This window comes from Chamaea fasciata, unplaced genomic scaffold, assembly GCF_029207755.1.
Source record: "Chamaea fasciata isolate MVZ Bird 193981 ecotype frontalis unplaced genomic scaffold, bChaFas1.0.hap1 SCAF_6, whole genome shotgun sequence".
In the NCBI taxonomy this organism is placed as follows: domain Eukaryota; kingdom Metazoa; phylum Chordata; class Aves; order Passeriformes; family Sylviidae; genus Chamaea; species Chamaea fasciata.
Genome location: NW_027094091.1, coordinates 39986639 through 40011459, shown reverse-complemented (window position 1 = coordinate 40011459; position 24821 = coordinate 39986639). Strand labels below are relative to the sequence as shown.

The 24821-nt window shown below is 34.7% G+C and overlaps 1 long non-coding RNA gene across 2 annotated transcripts in view; it reads right to left on the bottom strand.

The window, feature by feature from the left end:
- The window catches only part of LOC136290637 (uncharacterized), a 128438-nt gene that overhangs the window by 29160 nt on the left and 74457 nt on the right, over positions 1–24821 (bottom strand). For both annotated transcript variants that reach the window (XR_010721267.1, XR_010721266.1), the window contains exon 2: positions 7696–7790. This is a non-coding gene — a long non-coding RNA (uncharacterized lncRNA). The remainder of the gene's footprint in view (positions 1–7695; positions 7791–24821) is intronic.

The following is a 24821-nucleotide window of genomic DNA, read 5'->3' as shown; positions in this document are numbered from 1 at the left end:
GTGCTCCAGAACACTCAGAACACTATATTGTTTTCATTTTGTGAACCTATTTTGTAATACTGTAATTCAAAGGCACATTATTAAAACAGAAATACAACAGCAAACAAACAAAGAAAAATCAATCCCCTAAAAAAAAAATACACAAAACCTCAGCCTATTCCCAACATTAATATTAGTGTGATGTTCCAAAACACAGTCCTTACAGTACCCAGAATTAGTCTCAGACTGAGAAAGTACATACTATAAAAATTTCTTTAGGAATTACTGATATATTCTTTGTCCTCTCTCTAAACTTTTTAGTTTTGTTTTGGTTTGGTTTTGGGTTTTTTGTTTGTTTGTTTGGGTTTTTTCAATCATTCTTATATAATTACATTCATAGTATTTTATTTCAAACACTTAAAGTGATTTTGTACTTCTCTATTCAACCAAACTGGCTTCAAGCATGAATTTTTAGTCTGTATTTTCTCTGTACACTTCCAGACATTACTTTAATCTTTTACTTCCTGTATTTTTTTATTTACAACCCTAACAGTTTTCTGAGTGTGAAAAGCATTTTTCTTCGTTTTCTGAGAAAAGACTTTTATTCACATATCTTTCAGACTGCAATCATTGCTGTTCTCGGCTATGGGGAATCTTGCTGACAATGGACTAACTTTTGACCCAGACACATGCTTCAACTTTGCTACAATAGCTATTTTAAATGCTATTTCTGCTTTTCTGAAAAAGGTCCCTCAGTCCAAAAAGCTGGATTGAGTAGTTTGCATGTGGCTAAAAGATAAATACAGTTTGAATCACCTGGGAGTAAAAGCCTTCTCCTGTAGGCTCACTTGAGCTAAAAGACTGAATCCAATTTTGTTTTTACATTGCCATAAGATAAATGTGTTTTGAATGCCATTTAAGTTAAAGAGAAGTAGTTTGGTTTTTTCCTGTAAAAAAAGCTGTGCTTTTCTTCTGGCAGCAACTCATTTTCTTAAGAGCTCTTTCTTCTCAGAATCAACATGTAATAAAGATTCCTCTGTGTTGATAATATTACTGTGAGCACATTTGAAACACAATGCAAATTCTTTTTAAGTTGGTTTTTTTACTCTTAATTTAATAAACAAAAAAAAATGTCTTGTCTTATAAAAAAAAATGTTTCTTTTCACATTGTCTTTTTTTCCTCTGTTTTTCACTTATTACCCCATCCTGGAAAAGTGAATTTTCTGCAACAAGAAATAACCATTTACTAATAAAAGAAAACGGCTTGCTCTCATTTCAATATACAAAATAAGCAAATTTTGTACAAAAAGATTTATAATTTGTTCTGAGCTGTTTAGCAAGAGTCTTATCCTGTCTAGAACAGGAAATGCATTTCATAGAGGCAAATTCAACATCTGAGATATTATCAACTGAATATTTAGGAATACTAGCATTTAATAAGCTGATATATTTCATTGTGAGTATTCCACAAGCTTTTCCCTTCCTTAAACTCAGAAATTGACATATGGGTTTTTTTCCATTAATATAACTTCAATTGTCATGTTTCAAAAATAAGTTATTCCTTCCATTTTCCAGGTATTAGTGTACAAAGCAAGTGGGTGGGGGGGTGAAGAACCACAAAGGTAAATGTGAGAAAGCTTGTGGGTTGAGACCAGGACAGTACAATAATAATAACTATTACTGTTATAGCAACTTGCGATGAAAGAGGAAAATATCAAAGAGAGAGAAAATAAAAGCAAGTGATGAAAATGGATAGAATTCCTCACCGCCAAACGACTCGTGTCTCAGAAGCGGGACCCCACTAATTCCTCTAGTTTTACTGCTAAGCATAATGCCACAGGTATGGAATATTTCTTTGGTCAGTGGATTTCAGCTGTCCCAGTTGTGTCCTCTCCCAACTTCTTGTGCCCCTGACTCCTTACTGATGTGGTGTGGTGAGGAACAAAAAAGGCCTTGGACCCATAAGAATATTGTCCAGCAATACGAAAAACATGTTTGTATTACCAACAGTTTTCCCCACAGCAGCTACTGTGAATAAAATAAACTCTATCCCAGACAAAACTAGGGCAGTACCATTATTTGTACTGTATACGTTATTTGTATTCGTTAAGGCTGTTTACATAGCCCTAACAAGCCAGGCTTCCACACAGTGAAATTCTTTCTACTATTTGACTGAATTTCACCAAGTAATTTCACTGAAGTAAATAAAAGTCATACCAAACAAATCTGACCCCAAATCCTTCAATTTTTTTCATTCTTTGCACCTCTTGCTCCTCCACTTCATAGGTGACTGTTCTGAGACTGTCATGACTGAAGAAGAATTGCAAGGCTGCATTTTCATGTGAAACACGTGACTGGGTCAGGGTCAAGATCAAGAAGGTAGTATGAAAGGCCAAAAAGCACACGACATGCCATACCCACTTCAAAGTTTAGTGAATGCCTTTTAACTCTTGTTCTCAGTCAACAGAAGAAAATTAGGTAACAAAGTTGAATGCTGCAAATTGCTTTAGGCTATTTAAGTCCCAAGTGTCTCACTGAGACCAAATTTCAGAACTGTGGCATGCATATCCTATCTCACCTCTGCGTCATATATATCTTTTTTTATACCTTTAAAGTTGGCTTTATGCAACCAAACATCTACTTTTTGTCACATTATCAAATCTGTTTACAGGAAAAAGTAATTTAGAATGCTGTTCACATTACAAGCTTAAAAGTTTACATCTGAGTTTAAGATCCCCAACATAAATTTTTTGAGGGCTTGATGACAAATATATTTTCCTTCTGTAAGGCTCTCTGTTAAGCAAAAACCTCAGAAATGTATGAAGATAGACGGGTATCTGTCCAACAGAAATGTCATCCTGGTTTTGGAATTGAATGGTGCAATTTGATTAAGAAATATCAGTGCACAGTGACATTTTGATGTATACATGTATGTAAGGGGGTTTTTATGCCTAAAGATTAAAGTGCTCTCTCTGCTCCTCTGTCACCTGTTAAGCACCTGACATTTAAGATCGCTTGTTCTACAGCTCATTACCTGTTATTGTGACCTACCTCTGATCTGTTATGGGTACAGCTTCTATGATTTTGCAAGGCACCCTACCTGCCTACAACAGCCCCTCTTGTAAGGCAAATCAATCATTCCCATTCTGCTCATCTATTATCTGCAACTTCAGCTGACAGAAGTTGCCGCTGCACATCTCTTCTAGGACTCCCTTATATTTCTTTCTGTAGTGTTATCTGAAGACTTTTTTTTTTTTTCATTCCAAGAACTGTTTTATGTTTGCAAAATAGATTTGGCAAGACACTCAGCATTTACAAATGCATGGTAGAAGTTCAGTATAATACCAGACATAGTCATTTTACAGGTGCAAAACTTGATCGCACAGATGTAGAATTTCAATTTTGTAATACCAAAATTGATACTCAATGTCTTATAATTAAGCCTGAAAAATCTATTTTTTCGCAAACATTTCAAGGATATGGAGTAAGATTGTTTATTTCTTACCCACAGACCTTCATATCCACAATGACTGTACAAAATCCATGCAAATTTCAAAAGGAAGAAATCTAAAAGATTTGTTCTTTTAGTGAAGCTTGAAATTCCTACCAAACAACAACAGAACCAATGACTGAATCACTCAGGCATTGGGAATACTTCAATCATATTAGACAAAAGTTTTAACTGACTACTTTGTCTAATGCTTTGCCACTAATTCTCCTCTATCTGGGCATTGCAGCATTTAAAATTTCAAGAAGAAAATCAAACAAGCAAGCAATCCATTTTATTTCAGTACACAAGATTCAATAACAGAAGATTTATTTGTATGTTTCCCAGAATTAGATCATATTAGAGGGTACTGCCTGTGTAAAAAATTTATCTAAGTATAACTCCTATAACATGAAAATATTGTAACAGCCTACCCAAGTCTCAGTGAGAAAGGTTTTACCCTGCTTACTAAGACAACAATAGTTGTCCCCACTACACTAGGGAAACTGTAGAGCACAGAGAACAATTGGAGGCATGGATGGGCAGCTCTGGGGACTGAGACACCTACATAAGGTGTCCACAGTGACCAAAGAGGCCAAAACCAGAGATGAAGAAAACAGAAGCCATCTCATAATTGTGTGTCCTGGCAAAAGCAAATAAACAGGAACCACTCAAGATTTTATTTTTCTTCTGCTATTTTTAGCTGGAGAGAACAGGGATTTAATGGTATGATCTCAGATGCTTAGATGTTTTTATTCCCAAGAAGCATTTTGCTCAATATAAAAATAAAAAACATAAGCTCACAACAGGGATACTCACAGATATTCACAACTCCCAGACCTACCTCCAGCTTCATTCAGAATGGCTGAAAATTATAACAATCATAGCCTGTGTAAAATTCCTGAGCCTATACTGCAAGCACCTTATTCTTTCCATATTTTTTTTCCTAACATCATGTTTCCAACCCTATGTGAGAAGTTCAAAATTCTAAAACAAATGCTAACTCTTAGTTCCAGAATTGAGTTAATTTTCTTATAGATGTGATCAGGAAAGGACTAGCTACAACATTTTCTGTGTTTAAAGAATGACAGTGGCATAAGAAATCAGACAAGATAAACTTTTCAGATTTCACACTGAGTATTTGGAGCATTCCTTCAACTTAATGTTTTCTGATAGAGTCAGTTTTTAGCAAATTATAAGGAAAATGAAAGCTTTAGTTTCCATCTAGCAGCAATAAGTAGATATCAACAAAATGTGTTTCTCTTCAACAGCACTGTGTTAAAATTTGCTTATGGAAAGAGATCTAACTGCTTTGCAAGATCCTGAGTAGAGTAGAGTAGAGTAGAGTAGTGTAGAGTAGAGTAGAGTAGAGTAGAGTAGAGTAGAGTAGAGTAGGACAGAACAGAATAGAATATTTCAGTTGGAAGGGAAAATTAAACCATCTTATTAAGGACATTATCTAATAAAAAATAACATTGAAAGCTTGCGTTCCCTTTTTCTGATTATCCAAAATATGATTCATAGGCATTTCTAGGTTAGTATTTCTACTCAGAGCTAGCATATTTTTCCATGAATCAGCAAACCACCTCTCTACATACAAAAGCAACCATTTTCTTCAAAGCTATTCTCTTTGCAACAGTTTTTAAAAAGCAAGTGGAACTGTCTTCCATCCGCCCTGAAACTTGTCATGGAGCATCTCTAACACGTATATTTCTAACAGACATTGTAGATAATGTTTGCCTTTACAAAGGAAAGGACACACAAAATATTTTTAAGGATTCTAAGCCTCAAAATATTTGTTCTATTTCATAGCTCCCTTGACTGATCTGCATGCAGTTTTAATTTCAAAAGGAGTGACAAGGTGTGAAGTGTTTGCAACTGCAACTAAAACCAGCAGAGACTCAGTGTGCTCATGACTGAGAGAATTGCTGTTTGACTGCTGAAAGATTTTAGTCTTCCAAATCATTTGTAAAATCACTCAAGAGTGTTGTTATCCCTTCTTTTTCTTTCTTTATTTTTGTTCTTAAACAGCAAGCTGGTATTAACGCTGTCCTTGTTAAGATTAATGTGAAAAAACTTCACGTTTTGTGCTTAGTTAGAAGAGAACAGAATCTGTCCCTAAGGGGTTTTTTGGGGTTGTTTTTTTTTTAGGTATTAGAAACAAAATGAATATTAATTCATACTGACTTAATATATAACTGATAATAATTTCTGAGTGAAATATATGAGTTGTTTTCCTCCACTTCATTATTTCCTTTATTTTTGCCTTTTTTATTTAACATATTGATGAGCATCTCTTCTGTATGGCCTGTGTCCCCCAGACACAACTTAATCTGGTGCTTCTAAAATCTAAATAGATTTATGGAGACTGGGAGAACTTCCACTCAACAAACTTATCGAATAAAACTCACATAACATTCATACACACATATACTCCAATTCTATCAAACTGTTGGTATTTGTGAATTTGCTCACAAATATAGAGAGTATTTTGAAAACTAAGTTTAGTTCTCTTCTGAATACATAAATTTGTTCACAAGAGCTTCATCTGTGAACTGGAGAGAAAATCTCTTATTCTCCCTCAGCAGTAGCCTGTCAGTCTAGGAACTGCATAGCACAGCCTGCAGAGCATTTAAAAAGTTACTAGAAGCAGCTGTAAAGAGACACAAACAGTGAATGTTTTTCACTTCAGAGAAGGTGTTTAACTGTAGATCAATTAAATATGCAGCTGTAAGTTTCGCATAGATGTGACCGAGAGTGTGACAGAGTAGGAAAGCTTTATTCCAGACACTTGCATAGACCCTAAATAAAGCAGGAATGGGATCAAAACTGTATTCTCTTGACTGAAGTCAGTAGACTTGAAGAGTAACTTACAAAGTACTATTTTAATATTAGACAAACAATCACTGTTTCTGAAGCTGACTGCAGTTTAGTGCATGGCTCATGTTTTCTTCCCATTTTCCACTTCATCACAAGTGGATGAAGCAAGTGAAGCCCTCTCAAAGCTTTCCTAGTACTATCTATACATACATTTTTCTGTTCTAATTTGATGCACTATATTTTTTTATGGTAAACCATGCCTTCAGCTGGCTGAAAACTCCAAAATTTGCCAGGAGCCAAATAGTTCAGAGCTGCTAAAACATTTTTCCCAACAAGGGCTTTTCAAACTCAGGAGCCAAGCTACTTTAAGTGACTGTATTAAATTACACCACTTTTGAAGCTTGTCACCAGTATTTCAAACATAAAGGAGCACCTAAGCCTGCATCTTTATTAAGAACAGCCCTAAGTAACTAGTTGAGTAGCACGGCACAGCATTAAGATGCTGCCTTTAAAAGAAAGAATCTTAATACTCTAGGACAGCTGTACTGTGTGAAGTAGAGATATCACAATTTGCTGCTCACAGTAGGGCTCAGATGCTGCCTGGTTAAGTAAGAGTCTTAGCTGCACATTCTGCTACAAATCAACCAAATGCTGTTTCTACTGCAGCTGCATATAATCTTGCAAATGAGAATGGGATGCTAGTTTTGGAGCACTGTTTATGAGTCTTTTTGCAATACATAGAGATCATATATCATTTTCTACATGTCACTCAGATTTGGTTAAAAACATAAATTACTACTTATTCATAAAAACAAAAGAAAGAAAACTATTTTATTATTCCCCTGGAAAACCTAAACAAATTATGCAACATCACACTTCCACCTACTAGAAAGCAATAAATTATGTATGTAGACAAGGAAATAAGAGTGGAAGTATCAAAAAAACCAGATTCTATAATAAAAATGCTGTTCACACTACAAGACATAAGGCTTTATCTGTTTTTCTGTTCTGATCCATTATGCTCTGGGGATCATCTCAGCCTCAGAGCAATTCTTTTCAGTTAATGTATAACTCAAAAGTGGATGAGCTGTGCGGGTTTCTTTTGCTTTGTCCATCCTGGTAGCCAAAAATGAAATTATAAATGTCACTGTGAAGGTGCCTGTATTGGTGAGATACAATGAGCAATTTCCTCATTTAAAATCTCCAGCATGAAAATGTATTTAAACTCAGGCATAAAGGCCAGCATCACCAGAATCTTAGGGTTTGAATGAAACTACTAAGTAGAGACTGGGAATTACTTCAAGGTGCTGAGTATAGGTTGTCAACTGCATGCCTGAAAATTTCTGAGTGAGGGAGTGACAAAATTAATTGACTAAATTACTTTGTCAGGGAAAAAGGTAGCTACTCACAGGTTTCCAGGTACTTTTTGATATACAAGCAGCTCAAATTCCTCAGTTAGATGTATCAGGAATACAAGCCTGTGGGATTGGGAGGGTTGTATTTTCTGAAAGGAGAAAAAAAAAATAAAGGATGTTTCAAAAATTGGCCTAAGTTAATACTGCATATCTTTTTTTTTTTTTTTTTTTTTTTTTTTTTTTTTTTTTTTGCTTTTGTCTAAAACTGCCTGAGTTGAACCTGATTTTCCACAGAGTACAAGGAATCCTCGTTCTTCATTTTCCTGAGAGGAAGTCCATACACGGTGTCAATTTTGTGGCTGCTCTGAAATAATTTGTTAATGAGCATTCAAAGATGTTTCTCATTCTCCAGAAACATTCCTTGGCTACATCAGTCACCCCAAAAAGTGTGTAGCTATCAGTTAAGAATTGTACAGCAGCTTATTGCAGTGGTCGACTACAACTGGACTGTTGTGTCAAATGACAGAGTATAAAGTAGAGCTGAGTCATTTGGTTCATGCCTACTGTTGCAGTTCTTTCATTTTCCTAGACTCATCTATTTCTTGCACAATATTCCAAAACTCTTCAAGCTTAATTCTATTTACTATTAATTGCATTATGAGAAAGCCGCAGAAATACCACATTCACTTTTCACTCTTGGATAATTTGCTGTAATAGGAAGTCAGAAAGTAGGCTGTTTATCATGCTAAAACACCTCTGAACTGAAACAGCTTTGGCTAGTGCAGGAAATGCAATTTTCTGTCTAATGATGAGCTAAGTTTGAAAGAAAGGATATAGGAGATTTCTCAGGTTTTAGCATTTAGGGCAGTAAGTCTAACAGAGGGTGTTTTTTTCTTAGTTACCTTTATATTTATGCTTTTGAGTTTTTTTCACAGAACTTCCAATCACACTTTTCTATAGATTGCACATTTTCCTCTATACTGTTTCAAGAAATAAATTAACATCAAAAAGTATGATTAGTGAATTATTTCTCTTTGATCCACACATCCTTCAATTTTTAATTTATTTACAGAAGTTTCTTAATTGAAGACCATGCTACCTCATCCAGATTTCCCTGTAATTTATCATACACAATTATTAAAACATTAAAAATTAGAATCATAAATGCATATCACCATTTCTCTAATTTCTTTACTTTTGTAATCCCCCTTTCCTACATTGTTCTATCTACAGAGGGGAAATGATATGGTAGACACCGTATTTGTGCTCTCAGTTTGTTCTTTAAGTTTCTCTGAAAAGAGTGAAAGGGTTAAAAGGATTTCCTTAAGTCTTGGTCTTGCTTTAGGTAGGAGCCAAGGGCTTGGGGATAGAAGATTCAGAGGTTACAGAGTATAGTAAGTGAACAGGAAGCCGGCAGGGGAGGAAAGAAATGAAAGAAAAAGAAAGAAAAAATGTCTTACAGCCCACTGTTAGAAGAGGACAGAAGGAATCTTCCTATGGGCTGGTGGTGAGGACTGAGTGTGCTGTAATACAGAAAATCAGGGAACTGGTAGAAATCAAACCCTGAAACAAGTTTCCCTTCTGCTAGCAAACTGTGGGCACACCATCCTGTATATAATTTCTTACAGTTATTCAATACTGAACACACATGGCAAAGAAATCCTCACAGTGTGTGGAAATACCTACAAAGAGAGTGATATCAACTATTAACAGTTAAATTAACTGTCATGCAAAGTTAATGATAAAACCTGCAATAATTCCCTATTCCATTTACTCTAAACTCATACAATCAGATGGGATTTTTTTTCTTTTTTTTTTTTTTGATTTCTTTTGTTTCCTCCTAATCTAGTAAGATTATATTAATTGGTTAGCACATGGTGCTAATTACACCAAGCCTGGGGATGCAATCCCGGTATTGGACATTCACGTAAGAGCTGGACTTGATAACCCTTGTAGGACACTTCTAATTCAGAATATTTTGTGATCTGGAAATAAATTCCTAACTGCCATTATTTTGAAGACAGAGAGGAGGGCATACAATTTTTTTTAAAGCAAAATAATTAATGGAAAATGCTATCAGTATTTCCTTTAATAATTTGTCCCTTATCATGAATCAGACCAGAACCATTAAGTAAAAGGTAAGAAGTTTTAAGGTGTTATGATCTTCTGTTAATCCTTGCAACCATATAAGATGAACAGAGAAGATAAAGAAAGAAATCCTGGAAGAGGAGAAGTGCTGATGTCATATTACAAAACATTAATGACTTAGCTGGCTACACTAAGTAGAAAATATATTTCTGTTGGTTTTTGCAAGAGCTGAAGAAAGTACAAAAACTATTTCTGGAGAAATATGTCCAAAATGATTTGTGTTTGCACTGGGATAAAAAATCATAGCTTGAAGCACACAAAAAGTAAACAGTCCAACAGAACAAATATTAAATCTAATATTGGGACAGGCTCCTGTGAGCTATTTGCTACTCTGTTGACATGTAGTAGTCTGTTCAGTATTGCAACTTACATTTTTATACTACAAATATGAGCACAACTCCTGGGTTAGGTAAGAATAAATAATTCAAAAATGATTCAAAAAATATTATTTCTTTAAACACTGTGGTGCTTTGTAGCTTAAACCAATGAATCTTGATTGTCATATTGTCAAAAAAAATTCTAACTTTTTGAGTGCATGATTGTCATCTAGCCGCCTGAACTTCTTATACGTGGAAATTTTTTTTTTAGAGGGAAAAATTTCAGTGAATATTTAGTTTCTCTATATTTGCAGAATTCACAGCAAAGGAAGATTACAGGAGCATCTGAAGGTTAGTTACAAAAAAGCCCCATAACAAAACCCTCAGGACAATTCAATAAGTACTATTAGACATACAGTTATGCATACTCCAATATATTCAAATCAACTTTTTCATCTTTTACTTCAGCTCAAATTAACTTTCTGTTAATGGTATATTAACAGAATTTATACAATTGGCTTAGTCTAAGGATAATCACTTTTGAAAAATTACTAAATAAAAAATTCCTTGTGTGTGGTGTCTCAGTTGCTGGGATTGGCTCATATTTGCACAAGTTCTTTGAGGCAGTCAGTTTATGGCAAAGGAAGCTCTACAATTAAAATAAATTACTGTGTTCGGGAGAAAAAGGCAGAATATTTGATATGAACATAGTAAGTGAGGGGACATCAACTGATATGAACAATGATGGGGAAAATAATGGCTATTGTTCTTGTAACAGGTTTTGAAATACACTTTGCTTTGAGAAGCTGGCAAATCTTCAATTTCTTTTTTAAATAAGTAATTGGCTTAAGAGAGCAGATTGTCACAGATTTTGGAAGTTTTCAAGCCGCGTGCTGGCATCCAAAGCTGTAAATAAGTACATTGGAACATAATCTGAAAACCTTCTTTTTGTTTACCAGTAGCCCAGAGAATTAGGAAATATTCAAATTATACTACATTAATAAATTCTTCTGCCTATTTTTACTAGGTCGAGAAGATCTGTTAATGTCTTGATGCAATAAAATATAATCCCCTGTAATCATTATTAGTCAGGTATAATATGACTTATAGCATTTGCTCTTGAAACTGAGGTTGATGCAGAAGAAGGGAGAGTTATAATCCTATTTGTAGCTTGACTTAATGAAACCTGGAAACTCCTATGATTCCTGCCACTAAAACCTATAAGGTGCCATAAGTAAATCCAAGCTATATAGCATGACAAGAACATGCAGACACTGGTAAATAAATTGTGTCAAAACACCTTCTATAAACAGCTTCATAAAAACACATTAAATTGTCAGATATTTTGTACTGCTTCTATGAGAGAAGATGTCTTCAGTGGATCTCCTGGATTTGATGACATCTCCTCAGACTTAAGAAACTGAGATGAAATATTAATCTCCAGATGCCAAATTTCTTAATTTTTAGCACTATCTGATTAATTTGATGCTTTATCCCTCACAGTAATAACATGAATATATGTAGCTGGGAAATTTTATACATATTCTTAAGGAAAAGTAATTGAACGCTTCATTAGATTTCATAGTCATCTAGTCATCTTCTATAGTTCGCTAGGTCAACTTCTATACTTAGTAGGGGTCATGAGGCATTGTAAATAGTTTTTTAAATTATTTAAACCATATTTGGAGCAAGTAGTATAGAAAGAGTGAGAAAGGTTCACTGTATGTCTGAGACACCTGCTCATGTCTCTGCTGAGACCTGTCACATTGATTCACTTTTCACTTATATGATATTGTCTGTTAAGAACATCTGTATCCTAATTGGTCAAACACCATGAATGCACTCATCCTGACACTTAGGAGCTGCTCTTTTCCTTTGACCGAGTCATTAATGTGAGAACTGGTGACAGACTAAGCTGAGTTTCTGTGCTTTTAACTCTGTACTAGCAACATGGCCCAAACATCCTCCACAAATTCCTTCTCTGATGGAAGAGCATCAGTAATCTCCCTCTTGACTGTGTAACATTCCCTCTCACTCCAAACTTTCCCATCTATACATTATCATCACTCATTACAAAGCAGAAAAACTGGGATTGGTTTCACCACCAGCTACTCCCGCATTTTTCTCATAAAACCTTCCAGCTTTAATTTATTTATCAATCTCAAAAGCCAATTTTATTTTCTGGAATAAACACTGAACTTAGTAACTTTCCACTGTGCAACAAAATCAAAAGAAGTTGAAATTCCTTGGAATCATGGAATAGTATTGCTACTCGCAACTCTAGAGCTTTTTGTAATATCTTTCTTATCAGTCTATTTTAAGAGAACTTAGAGAAAGAAACAAACAAAAATCCCAAAACAAAGAAGCAAAAAAACCCAGACAAAAACCCCCACAAATTTTGATTTTAAAAATCCTAATTTAACTGGATCAAGGTTCCTTTTCTTTTCAATTCTTTCTGCCCTTATATGCATACAAGGTCAACCATGTAGCTGTTGTCAGTCCCTGGATGGAAGGAACAGTATTTTAGACAAAGAGTGGAAGTGGAATGGCTGACAAATAAATGTTTAAGACCTAAAATTAAACTTCAGAGAGGATGCCTAACAGAGGGGGGAAAGCAGACAAAATTTAAATCTATTTCATACCTACCTCCTCAATCCTACCTCACCCTCTCCCCAAAATTACAAGAGAAAAGCTATCTAGTGGCATAATAATTACTATAAAGCACTGACTGCTGTCTTTCACTGGTTAAACAGAACTTCGAAAAGAAACTGCACAGAAGAACCAAACAGCATAAATCTAACAAAATAACCCCATAAAACAGTTCAGGAAGATGCTACTTCACCTGAGGGAAAGAAATATAGAACTGGTTTGTGATCAACCCCTTAAAAACAACCTTCAGATAAGCAGTGGGTAGGGAAGGCTTTATACGATGTAGTCAGAGTAAGACCTATACAGATTCACCTCACCCTGACCATATAAGTTTAGGAGAGAGTGACTGAGAATCTGAAATTGCTAGAAAAGCAACATGAAATTATTCAAGCAAGGTTCAACAAGAGCTGCTGTCTTTACCTTCTGAATCCTCCCCTCTTCTTTTTGTATCCTAGCTGCAATTCCTCTCCTTTACTTCTCAGCTATGAGAATTACATAGTAATTCTCAGCTTTTGTCTTTTCTTGGTTGTTTCTATTTTTCTTTTCCTTTTCCATGTTTTAGCCATATAAATGTTACCTTGTTGAGTTCTAGTCAGCTAAACACAAACTTGCTTTTCCTGACTTTTTCTTTTAACTTCAAACTAGAAGTGTTGGGAGCTGATATCAAACAACAAGCTGAAAATCACTGATTTCCAAATAAAATTTAGAAAATATGCCTCTCACCAGAGCCATGTGGTGGGCCACTCAGAATGCTCTGCTGAGGCCACTCAGAATGTTCTGCTGTCAAGGCCAAACAGCAAAGTCTGACAATTTTCTTCAGAGAGCTCTTCCCCATCTCAACCACCCAGGTATTCCTGCTGCTTAGTTATGCACATATGCCTCAACCCACTTCATTCTCTTATTTTTCTACTTATCATATAGAATTTAAGTTAATTTTGGGTCTTTCATACTGAAAGCTTAATACCCTCTAAATCTAATTTTATTGACTCTCCACTCTGTTGCAAAACTCAGCCCAAAATATTATAACATAACTCACAACTCAGGATCTTTTTTGCCCCCAAAACTGTGAGGAAAGCACAGTTTGTTTCCAGCTAGGCATCAGTCTATTGTTTTCCCTTCACCTGAACTGGATTCTGTCTTTTATAAACTTACATTGATATATATTTTATGTCAAACAAGCTTTGTCTTACTTTTTTCCATTCCCTCACCACCAAAACCTCCTGCCGCAAAACACATATAGCTTAGCCCACACTTGACATGAACAATCGGTTTGCATCTCTATTTCTTACATTTTTTTTCATATTTTTATTATTAACATTCCAAAAGAAGGATTTTTCCTAAACTTAAGAAGTTCCCTATATGGTTAAATTTTAAATACAACCGTACTAACAGTCTGTTTAATAACAGTAATAAAATAGAAAAGATATATCTTTCTGTCAACATCCAACAGCCCTACAATATGCTGCTGAGAAAAATCTGTGCATGATATATCTTAATCTTTCCACTTAGATGCCATGTTACATGAATAAAAATACTGAAGTCCGAGATGTGAGATTATAGAAATTATTTAAAGCTCTCATACAGTAATTTTAAGTGAGTAAAGGAAGTCTCTTTCAACCATTCCTTTTGTTAACATCATTATGAAATAATAGTTACACACCTTGGATATGTACTGCATAATATAATTTTGTGTTGGAAAAACAAAAAACTCCTAGTACTACAATACTACTACCAATAAGCAGAAATCTGGATGCTTCTACAGGTTTTGCAAATAAATCTGTATGAAATACAAAGATTAACAGGCATTTAGTGCACCTTACTAGCTGGATTTCATTAATTCTGAAGCTTCCCCATGCTATTTTCTGAAGGAGATTGGAGCAGATTGGTGATTTCTTTTGCATGACACTTTTCCCCATTTAACATCCAGCATTAGCTCCATTATTGTTTCCAATTTTTATGGTGGAATGTAATTAATAATGAGCACTGACCCCAAAACGAGCCAAAAACCTAGGTGGAAAATTCTGAAGTCTTTACAGAAAAGGGCATCTCTAAGCAGGATGTATTACTCCAATGAAAAGCTTACTCTGTAGAACAATGCAATATATCTAGTAATAGTAAAAAATCCTCTCTAATCTATCTAGTACAAGTAAGGCCTGTTTGGAATTCACTCTCACTTGTCAAAGAGCAACTTTCTGTGAGATACCTTAATCTGTCTTGAAGTTTGAAATTACACAGATTCTGTTCCTGTGCAAAGTATATTTTGTATTTAAGAATGCCAGTGCAGTCCCACCATGTTGCAAAAAAAAAATGAGCAGAATTGCCAGTAGGAAAACTGTTGAAATTTCAGCAGTAAAACCAATTCCTAGAATACACACACAAAAAAGAGAATATTTTTCTGTTTTTTCTCTTTATACAAAGGAAATACTACTTTAATTCTCTTGACAACTACTGTACTTTGATAGCATATTTGTATAAAATGCTCTAGGAGTAAATTTGCTTCATCATTACATTTTACTGTTTAACAGCCACACAAGGTTTTCTTATTTTGAGTCACTAGCAGCCTTTTACTGTCCATAGTGTGGGTAAAAAGAGATAAGAAAAATATTTTTTCTAGAGAAAGAGAAAAAAAAATTAAGCACTTCTCTCTGACTTTTTGCTTGTCAACAGAAGTCTAATAAGAAATACCTTTTAACTTTGGTCTTGCTAATATTAGGTTGAAAAGTTTTCATTAAGAGGCTTATTTATTTTAGCCTCTCACTGAAAGAAAGGCATAAGTTTAGCACTGAAAAATACACAGTAAAGACAGTTTAAAATGGGTCTGCTCAGCTGCTTCTCTTCATAGAGAAGTAAATTAAATTAAGTGAACTTGCTAGTTGGCTCTTGTGTGTTTGAAGTCTCTTCATCAATATGAGTCATCAAGCACTCAATAGGGTTTATCATAGATAGCGTGTTGCAAAAATGACAGTGTAAGTGAGGTTTGTATGGAATAAGATGTGGAAGGAACACACTTGTGTTTTCCTTCCACAAGATATGCTGTAAGAGTTTTATGAGAAAATATTGTACTTTACTGTCAGACATTTCTCCATCCATTAATAAACCCATAATCCCTGTGAAAAATATAAAGAAATTGAATGCTTTTGAAATGTATCCAATGCACTTACAGAGCAATATTTAAAGGAAATGGATCTTGTAATCACAGCAATTCAAAATAGCAACATTTCAGCTTTGAACTGCAAGTTTACATTTCATTTGAAATTTTCAGGCACTGCAGATGCAGAGGGATATCTTATGGTCAACCTCATGAACCCAACAGCAGATTTGCAAACATAATGTTGAGGCCACATGCACTCAGTGAAAATTTGGAAACCTGTGTTCAATACCAGGAAATCCCAGTAGAAAGTGACACAAATCATCCAGTCAGTAAGGGCCATAAGCCCTTATACAAGGACAATATCCCTAAGTACAACATCACCAGCTGGTCAAAGGAGGTGGCTGTCCTGCTCTGCTCTGCACTGGTGTGGCCTCACCTTGAGCATTGTGTATACTTTTGGGCACTGCTATATGAAAGAGACACTATAAAAGAGCACCCAAAAGATGGCTATGAAGGTGGTGAAGGCTCTGGAGGGGATGCTGTGTGAGGAGTGGCTGAGGTCACTTGGTCTGTTCCATCTGGAGGAGACTGAGGGGAAACCTCATTGCAGTCTACATTTCCCTCCTGAGGTGAAGAGGGACTGTCACTGATCTCTTCTTGCTCATGACCAGTGACAAGACTTGAAGAAAAATCATGAAGCTGTGTGAGGGGAGGATTAGGTGGGATATCAGGAAAATGTTCTTCACCCAGAGGGTGGTTGGACACTGGAACAGGCTCCCCAGGGAATCAGTCACAGCTACAAGCCTGAGTTCAGGAAGCATTTGGAAAATGCTCTTAGGCACACGCTGTGATCCTGCTCAGGGGCAGGAGTTGGACTTGATGATCCTAATGGGTCCCCTCCAACCCAGCATATTCTATGATTCTAAGTGTGCAGTTCCTTACTTATTCAGAAGGCTAGTGAAGGAAATACAGAAGATAAAATTTGTCTTAGCTCAAGCAATGTTATCAGACATTATCAGTTATCAGACATTATCATTTCATGTCTCTTATCATTCAGTATCTGCATTCAGGAACACTTTCCTAAAAATTATGACGACAGCCTAACTTCTTTTTCCTTCCCAGTTTAGAAAAACTACTAATCCCTGATAATGTTAACAGGGGCTAATATAAGGTTTTTCAAGAACAAAGAGAATCTTCTTTGAAAGTACTGTATATGTTACCCTCTGTTATAATACTTTTACTTGTTTTAAGTATACCAGATCAAATAATTATTAAAATAATTTGGGGGAAATGGATACTATTCTAACTGAAAACAGGTTTATTGTGTAGATTGTTATTTTTCAGAAAAAGAAGAAGAGGCAAGGGAGAGTAGATGAGACTTATTTTTGACCAATTTTCAGTTTCTTTTGATTTCCCTAGCTAGACTCACTTGTCTCACTGGAATGAATGGCAAGCCATAAAGAGTTAGATAACAACATGAAAGAGCAAAGACGGTCAAGCTACTTAACATTATCAAGCGCATGGTTCAGTAGTGAATCGATCTCAGTTTGTGAGCATCTACAGCAGGACAAAACTTTTATAATGAGTTCCTCAGTCCAGCAGACAAAGACTCAACAAAGATGTAAGAGCTGGAAAACAAAGCCATACAAAATCAAACTAGAAACACGGTGCACACTTTTTATGATAAGAAACTAATCACAGAAAAAAATTTAAGCAGGGATTGCAATGGATTCTCTGTCAATGTCACTGCCACTGCCAACATCATCTGATAGGATAGCTTTTTTCATTTTAAAATCCAATATTGCTCTTCAGGGATACACAGAAGTCCTATTTAGTGTGCTATAGAATAGCTAGGATCATATTGTTTCCTCTTTGCTCGATCAAATATGAGTAATTATATCAGATATGACTAAAATGAACACACATTAAGGGTTTCCATCCACGAAACAGATTTTTCACTGAAGTGTAAGTGATGGCTTATTTTCCTTGCCTTAAGGACGACAAAATTCCTAGAAATCTTGAAATTAGTCAGGTTATTGTGGGAATACACAAGACAGAGAGTAAGATGATTTGGAAAGAAGCAGATGTCCCTAAAGAACCATAAAAACTCTGTGTGCATTTATTTATTTATTTATTTATTTCTGTTAAGGGACTATACGGTTCCAATGCTTCCCTAAAGAAATATCCCACGTTTCTGTTTATTTGGCACCCACAGCCACTACTCTTCTGTTAAATGGCTACTTCAAGCAGCAGAATCTGATTCTCTATTCATGTATAAATCAGCTGCAAGCTTTGGACTTTGGGCTCAAATTACAAAGCAAAGTTCTGTACTCCCTAATTATTCTGTGCAAGCTAGTAAGACATCCATAAAAGGGGCAAATATAAAGCCACAAATATAAAACGCCCTTGCTCACTAAATGTATAGATTTTATGTATTTACTACTTTCTTTTTCTCACTGTATAATTTCTTCCCCTTCATTTATATACCTAAAGTTTCTCTTGGGTGTCAAAATACACAGTTATCTAAGGGAAATCAATGTTTGTGAAATAGTATGATGCCAAACTCAGGTGCACTTCAGCAGCAGTTCATCACACTTTCTTATGCAGCATCATTCCAATATGATGGGAATGGCAACTAAATTCCAACAGACTACATAGACTTCATTTTTAATCTCTCCAGGGTAATTTTTCTTTACCTGAGAGCTTTATGGCTTTACATCCTTCCTTGCATCCCACAACTAGCTACATTTCCTATGAGCATAAATTTAGAAAGAAGTGACTATAAAACGTGTTAAACAAATGAAAAATTTTAATACTGATGATTTTTCTGTCATATGTTCTGTCATCCAGCCGACTTGTTCAGCTAGTGGCTGCACATTGTAAAAACTGCCTTTTAATATGGCTTTAAAATTGGTATTGACTGTACCTCCTAAAGGTCAGACCTGAAGGTATTGTGCTCTTCACTGCTATTTCCAATTTTCTCTTCTTGATTGTCAAAACCAGCCAATGAATACAAGTGCATACACCTTGAAAGGCTGCCCTGACTGGATTGCATTATGCTAAATTGCCATGCATTAGTCTGTTTTGTATCATGTTTGGTTCAGATAGAGCTAATTATATATTTTTGTTCTTTGGGTGGGGGGGAAATTCCTATTGAGAATTAGTTGTGAAAACTGTCTTGGTCTTTATTGCATGAAGATCAAGTAAAATAAACCTAGTGCTTTTTATTGGTTTATGATTGCTACTTTTTATTTAAAGCATTTAATTATTTCCACCCCCAAAATAACAATAATTAAAAAAACAAAACTACAAACTAACCAGTTCTTCTGGCTAGGAAGATAAACTGTACAGGAAGCAATTTCCATAGGAAATAGAAAAGGTTAGTTTCTCATCTTAAGGATGGAATAAAGAAGAAAAAAATCCTTTCTGCATAGCAATATGCTCAAACCCTTTGATTTTATTTAAAGCTTGTGATATGGAAGAAGTGAGCCATGTTATATTTAGCCCATAAAAAATGTTCCATTGAAAGATGAAATTCAGGGTAGATTTTTTTATATGGAGCACTCCATACACATTTGATGGAAGTGCAAGAAATGGAAATCAATGTTGATCTTAACCCAAGGACATTGGTTGAAGAATAATAGCAGACTGGGGCTGGATAAGAAATGAACTGCAGACCAAGCATGAAAGATTTCCTGCAGACTGTGCTCATGCAGAGCTTTACCTTTAGCTGAAGAAACAAACCATGTTCTTGAGCAGTCAAGGGTTTCTCTTTGTGCCCCATAGTGGATTTTTTTACATAAATTAGTTTTAATTGCCCATTTATTTTTGTATAGGGCTGGAAGCAGGTATATATGACAGCCTCTGGTCGTACTTATATAGAAAAGGTTAAACTACAAAAGTTTTACTTCACAAGTTCAGGAAGAGTCAATAATTCATATGTGGTGTAACTACAGGCAAAATTCCCAGGTGTTTCTACGCATACCAACTAAAATCTATCCATGGCATACTCTCTACTGTATTTATGTGGGAATTTCATTTCACGATTCCCTGTTATTCTCTCTTTTACTCAATATATTTCCTTTCTCCTTTCTGTGGTCCCTAAGGTTCTAGTTCCTGAGATTCCAATTACATTTGTTGAGAGCCCACTTGCTGCAGTTCATTCTTAGTAGTTCATTGACTGAAAAAAATGCAATTCAAAAAAAAAACCAAAACAAGACCAAAAACCCAACAGGTAAGTATTGAGGGTACTTTGGAATTCCATTCTGATCTAGAAATACAGCTAAAATTCAGAGGCATCTGAGAAAGAAATTTTCTAAAAGGTATAATTTAGAACACTGTTCCTGCTAACAAATGCATCGTTATGAACAACCGCTGACAAACAATGTCTTCTTTACCTGCTTTGATTGGTTGGGCTCTAGATGTGGTAAAACTTCTGATTTATGGGGGTTTTTTAATTTCCTGAAAAGTAATTTTACAATGATGCCTAGGGCATGGGAGAGGCTCTTTCCTTGGCTTTGTCATAAATCTAAACAAAAAAATTATAATAGGAATGATACTTTTCTCATGGGTAAAACTCTTACTTTGTGCTATAAAAAGGGAGAGAAAGGAAGAGGTAATTCCATTTTTCATAGCATCAATTTAGAATCAATTTAACTTAGCTGCATAATGAAAATTAAATGAGAGAATCATGCACATTTTAAGTGTCAACAAGATATACTTATGCTAAAACATTGTCACCTTCAGTTACTATGATGCTTTTCATTTTTATGCTCTTAAATTCTTTACTTTTACAATCATCATTTGCATTAGAAAGATAACTGTAGATATGTTACAGAATACCATCTACAAATAAATATAGAATAAAACTATATAAATGTGCCCACAGAAAATAGCCCTAAAAAAATGAGTTTATAGAAAAATGCCCCCAAAGTACATTGGAAATTTATACCACTCATAATTGCTACTCCTCCCTAAATCTTTAGTAATGTGCCTAAGAATATACATACTGAGAAGACTTGGATTTTAGAATGCCACTGAAATTAGGTACTCCAGAGATATACTAGATGAAAGAAGTCATGTCAGACTTGATAATATAAAATAATAGGTACAAGGAGCCATATCTGGACAAAAACTTAAGGGCACGGATCATTATAAAGATGAACATTCTACCAAGAACTGAAGTATTACAGAAAAATTGAAATAAAATGAAAAAGTCATGCATGATAAAAACTACCTGGAAGCACAATCTAGAAATAGCTCTGTTCAGTGCCCATCTATTTTTAAAATTTGACAAAAATATAAAAGTTCCAATTACGTACATCTCAATGACCCATATTAAAATGTGGGATTCCTGATTCATGCACATCTCTCACAGATTCTTGATTATTAGTTTTCTCCAAATTTCCATTTCAGGGATTTTGAGAGTGACACATTAAGAAACTTTCAGATACCTGTTGGGGTGAGAGTTAAGTGGTGATGACACTGGAATATTTGAATAAAGATATGTCGACAATAAAAGAATAACCTAAGTAATTTTAAAATCCAGCACATCAAAGAAATGGTCAAAAAGATAAAAATTGTCATTCACTTTCATAGGAGAAAAAATAAAACAGACCTAACAAGCTAAATGTAAAACTATAGTAAAGCAAAGCAGGTGATACCTCAAGATGAAACTTGAAGAAGGCATGAAATAAAATGTTTCCAAGCACAGAAGAAGTAGGATGACTGTTGAGTCAGTGGGGCCAGCAGATTATCAAAATACAAAAAGCACACTAAAGAAAGGGAAGACCACTGCAGAAATCACAAGGGAATCCTTTCATCACTGTTCGCTACGGAGAAGGTCAGGAAGGTTCCCTTCTTCACAGGGCATCAGATGAAGAACAATTTTTTAAAGAAAAGCATCAATAGAAGGGGTTTTAGTACTAATTAATAAATTGAACAGTAACAGTTGTCAGGACCAGGCAATTTGTTCAAGAGTGAAGGAAGTCTAGTATGAAGTTGCTGAGTTACTAACTATAACATATAAATTATTTCTCTAATAAGAGGAATAAAAACCAGAATTTAAGAGCTAAAACTCTTGAGAAAGGACTCATACAAAGACTGAGGGAACTACAGAAGAGCAAATTGGATAGCCACCAGGAAAATAATTAAGAATCACTATTCTAGAATTAATAGATGACAGATAAATACAAAACATTTGCTAGAGTTTCACATGGCTTCTATAGATTCTTGGGAGGACTACTGCCTAACAGATTACTTTGAAGCTGTTAACAAACATAGATTAATTGATACAACTAATCTGGATCTTCAAAAAGCTTTTGACAAGTTTCCGTTCTACAATATTTGACCCGTGTTATTCTTCCTTTTTCAGTCCTTCTAATAATTCTGTTTTTACTAAATGCATTCTTTTTTAGGTTAACTATGTCAATTTAATTTCATACTCTATTCTTTTTTTTCAGCTGCTATAGTTTTAAGTTACTAAAAAATCAGAAATCAGACAAAGATTTGATGCACATTCATAGAAAGCTGTCTAGGCTATTGATCAGCCAATTTGCAGAATTTCCTAAGGTCTTTTCACAACAAAATTCTGATACTGCTCCCTCTTAATTTAATGATAAATGCATCTCCTGGGATAACACACAACTCAATTTTCAGCCTATTGTTTCTTCTCTTCAAAATGTAATTAATATCAAGTTAACAGGAAACACTGTCAATTCTCAGAGGTAAATGTCCAGTACCCTACAGAAAAATGCACTGAAGGCAGTAAATTTTTTTGAAATCTGGGAAGAACACTTCTATAATTCTGAAGATCAAATTTGAAAAAAATAAGATAAAAATATTTCTTTTAAGAAATCCAGAGAAGGAACAGCTTCCAAATAATGGCTTTTGATGTCCTCTTTCTAGTAGCCTTTCAAATATTCTTTTTTAAGTGAAGAGGTATTAGGAGTCATATTTGGACCTAGTCATAGATGGTGGTTGTTGTTTATTTTTTTAATTACTTTTTGCAAATTGCAGGTGTATAAATCAAATAAGAATATAGTTGAGCTAGACAATGTAGCTATGACTGCAGTTCAGAGTTTCATCTCAGCTGTGAACTCTGTGTCTTAGTCATGAAAAGGGTTGAATTGTTTCTCTTTATAACAAAAGAAACAGGCCCACATTATCCCTGTTTCAGTCCTATGCTATTCACTTAGAGTATTTAAATTAAATTTGGTTTTTGCAAGCAAATCCAACTAAACCTTTAAAGAAAATGTCTCCATAGGTTCATCTACTAGAGTTTTGTTTGTGGAGGACAGAAGTTTAGCCTTTGAGTGGCATCTACAGCATTCAGCAATATCAGATACAGTACATAACTATCCTCTTTATGTAATGAAATATTACCAAAGTATGTCCTTTTAAAATATATTTCTTTCTCTTTTTTGTTTTCTCTTTTTTTAACTAAAAAGATAAAAAAGCAATGACAGAGAGAACAATGTTTAATAAATACCAAGAGGAAGTTACCCAGCCTTAGTTCAATTTGTTACTACTGCTCACTGTTTTGATTTAGTTATTGAATATTTATCTGTGACTAATTCTTTTATTGGCTAGTTACCATCAAAGATTATCATATAAACCAGAGAAGGGAGAAAACAATATGCCTGTCTTCCCCTGCTCCCACAAAAAAAAAAAAAGAAAAAAAAAAAAAAGAGAAGAAGCCCCCAAGCCAGCAAAAATCTACCATATGTTTCAGTATAGAAAAGATTATATGGGCTAATATCTAAAACCTTAAAATATTGCCAGGTAGTTTATTTACTATAATTAAAAATAACCTTACCAAGTACATAATACTGTTTGCAATAAGATTATCTTCGCTCTGTAATTTCAGTTTTGTGTATTTGAGCCATTCCTGACATTATTAGCACTGGACTACACAGCACAGCCTTAGAAAGCAAAAGTAAACACAACATTTTTTTTTAATCATCATTAGTCTGAAAATGTTAAAACAAAGATCAGAAAAATTATTTGCTGTAGCCCAATATGGCACAGAAATAAAGAACAAATGACTAACCACTTGTCTATAATCAATTTAAAAATAGCCACAAAATGAAAAAGATAATCTTAAATCTTCAATTTATATAAAATTTATGTAATCCAAAATGCCATTTGTAGAGGCATTATAGTGCCAAAGAATTGAAAATGTCCAATAAAAATGCTCAAGTTCATGTAATATACCACATATGAACCCTTACTATAAATCACCACGGCTTTACTGTTCTAAAAGTTCTGAAATTAATGCATTTATTCTTAACATCAGTGTTAAAGAATTGCAGCAAATGTTTAAAACAATTTTGGTGGGAGTTTTGAGGTTGTTTTTTTTCCTTAACTTCAGCACTGTAGTTCTAATACCACAGAATTGCAAAGTGGCTTTCGTTCCTGAGAGAAGTCTTCCATTAGATTCCAGCCATAAGTGGGATCACACAAAATTCAAAGTCACATCAAAAGCAGCAAATCAAAAGGCAAGGAACGAGATGTCTTTTTTCAGGATATAGTAAATATTTTCAAACAACCCTCCCACTGGTGATGACTTTGTGTTAGTGGCTACAAAGACACATCGCTTAGATCACCAGAGGTTGACAGATTTCACATTTCTTCTTTTTCTATAAGGAAAGATTGTCAAGAAGTTCTGAAAAGCTATTTCTGTTTTGGGGGCAGATGCTATCAAACTAGTTGCAAATTTTGCCATTTCATTCACACTTTTGGTTAGTCCAAATTTTAAAAAATCTCCTATTAACCTTCAAAAATGTGGCTCATCACATTAGTTTGTATAAGTTACATGCTTAGTCAATATATGTGCAGAATCCAACACAATACAAGAACTGCTGTTTCTAAATATTTTTCAAAATGGTGTAATAAGTATTTAGAGGATTTTTTGTTCTTTGCAGTAAGTTATGTTATGCAGGAAAACAATATTGCTAAATAGAAATGGAGAAAAT